The 2,500-nt window shown below is 35.8% G+C and overlaps 1 protein-coding gene across 1 annotated transcript in view; it reads right to left on the reverse strand.

The window, feature by feature from the left end:
- ext1a (exostosin glycosyltransferase 1a) overlaps positions 1-2,500 on the reverse strand; it is a 65,307-nt gene that overhangs the window by 18,264 nt on the left and 44,543 nt on the right. The window lies entirely within an intron of this gene.

Consider the following 2,500-nt stretch of genomic DNA (forward strand, 5'->3'; position numbering starts at 1 on the left):
GCCTCTAAGTGCCATCTGAAATTTTCTTCTAGAATGATCATTTTTATAAAGCTTGTATATTTAAGTTCAGTAATTTCACTAAAATGGCAATGAAAATTACCTATGAATTGTCATTTAAGTGAAAATACTGAACTTAAATATACAAGCTTGATAAAAATGATCATTCTAGAAGAAAATTTCAGATGGCACTTAGAGGCTTTTGCATCTGAACTCTTCATATATATATTCAATATAATATATATGTTTGTAATATAAAATATTTTTATAAATATATATATGAAATACACAATCCACATATATAATCCACATATATCCAGGACCGGATGGCTGCTTGCCTGTGCTGGGTTACCTCCATCCCCCACTCCCCTCCCCTGTTGCAAGTCTTGTGTGTTCATGTTGTAGACTGTACTGATTATGTGCTAATGTTGCTGAGGTGTTTTTTCCTGTTCCCAAACTGTACTCCTTACAGGAGCATAGTCTGGGGGTTGCCTTTTTTCCTCCTCACCTCTCCTCATGTCATGCTGTGTTCCTCAATCCCCTGTCTTCCTGTCCTGTCTACCCCCTTGTCATATTGTATGTATGTTTGTATGGACAGGTTGATGGCTAATTTCGCTGGTACTTGTGACTAAGTGACAATAAAGGCTACTACTACTACGACTAAATATTTTTTATTTATATATTAAGTATTTTATATATTATAGGGCTGTGCAACAGTGAAATTATCTATATATATATATTGTATATAATTGTTATTATATAAAATAAAATATGATTCATATATAATATTGTATTTTATATTATATGCATTTTATATATATATATATATAAATGTTTTTTATTTTTATTTAAGTTTCAGTGTATATATATATATATATATATATATATATATATATATATATATATATATACACACACACACACACATACACACGGAAATAAGTTTAACTAAAATTACTAACTAAAATAATAATAAAAATATTTTTTAAATACAAAAATGACAAAAGAACATAACAAAATTTCTAAAACTACATTTACAATGAAAATGAAAATATAAAAAAAAATTCTAAACTTAATAGAAACTATATATAAAGTAAATAAATAATACTAAAATAACCACGTCCAATAGTATGTTTTTGGGATAAGTACCATAGTATATGAAAGTGGTAATAATTCAGTACTCTGGTTTATATTCAGAGTATCATCTGATCTCATCGCTGCACCACAACATAACAAAGACAAAATCCACCGTTTCCCAGCATAACTGTGTGTGTGTGTGTGTGTGTGTGTGTGTGTGTGTGTGTGTGTGTGTGTGTGTGTGTGTGTGTGTGTGTTTGCACAGGCCTGTTGTCCTGTCCTTAATCTGTTAATCTGCTCCTCATCTGACCTCCCTTCATCTCTAATATCATCCTGCTGTTATGGACTAATCCTTGCAGTGTCATTAACCAGCCCTTCAATCTGCTGAAATACATACAGACCAATACAGGCCTGAGAGCTCAAGCCGGCGTGAGCTCCGACAGACACAAACACACATGTGCACCAAAACCTCCGCCAGGCAATCCTAAACTCCCACACAATTCAAAACACAATATATAATGGCCTGTTAAGCCTCATATCTGCACAACGCCAGACAACCTGAAAGAGCACAGCCACACAATAGACATTACACAGTTATGAGCAACACAGAATAGTGCCGGTTACGGCTAAAGGTGTATTTGTTCACTTCTCAGGCTTTGTCCACACCAATATGTCTTCTTTTTCTCTCCGTTTTGGCCTTCGGTCCACACCGGTTTGAACGACAACGATATGCTTGAAAAGTTTTCCGCGTACAGAGACACCACTGTCAACACGACCCCCATTCACTCACACTGATCCGCGTAAACGACTAAAAACGCTGTATTCTGCTGCCAGGCCAGTAGATGGCGATGAAACACTATAGACTGAACACGTAATACGCATGTTCATGAAGTCATCGTCTTCAGAGATTCGTGTTTTTGTTGTTTACACGGACACCGGTTTCAAAAACGTGCACTTTGAACCCCGTTTTCGAAAGCACCCAAAACGCTGTTGTCGTGTAAACGAACGGCCGAACGGTTTTTAGTTGAAAACGGTGTTGTGTAAGACGGCATTTTTGTTAATGAAAACGAAGCTTTTTGAAAACGCTTAGCGAGGATACCGCTTAACGTGGATACATTGGAAAACGCTGTTCTCGCGCTGTAGTGTGGACTGGGAAAACTGAGGTATTTAAAAACGATGACGTAAGTTTAGTCACGTGACGCATATTGTACCAATAGATATTCATGTTTATACCGGTATTGTGCCTGTTGTACTTTTTCACTTTCACACTGTATTGTACTATATTGTATACAACTGTACTATATTACTTAACACACTCTTCATATCACAGTCCTGCAAAGATGACAGAAAATTTACTCACATTTGCTGTCCTGCGGTAAAACATGAGTGTTTTAGACCAAACATATAATGGTGAGTGAGTGAAACC

This window comes from Rutilus rutilus (assembly GCF_951802725.1).
Source record: "Rutilus rutilus genome assembly, chromosome: 17".
Taxonomy (NCBI): Eukaryota; Metazoa; Chordata; class Actinopteri; order Cypriniformes; family Leuciscidae; genus Rutilus; species Rutilus rutilus.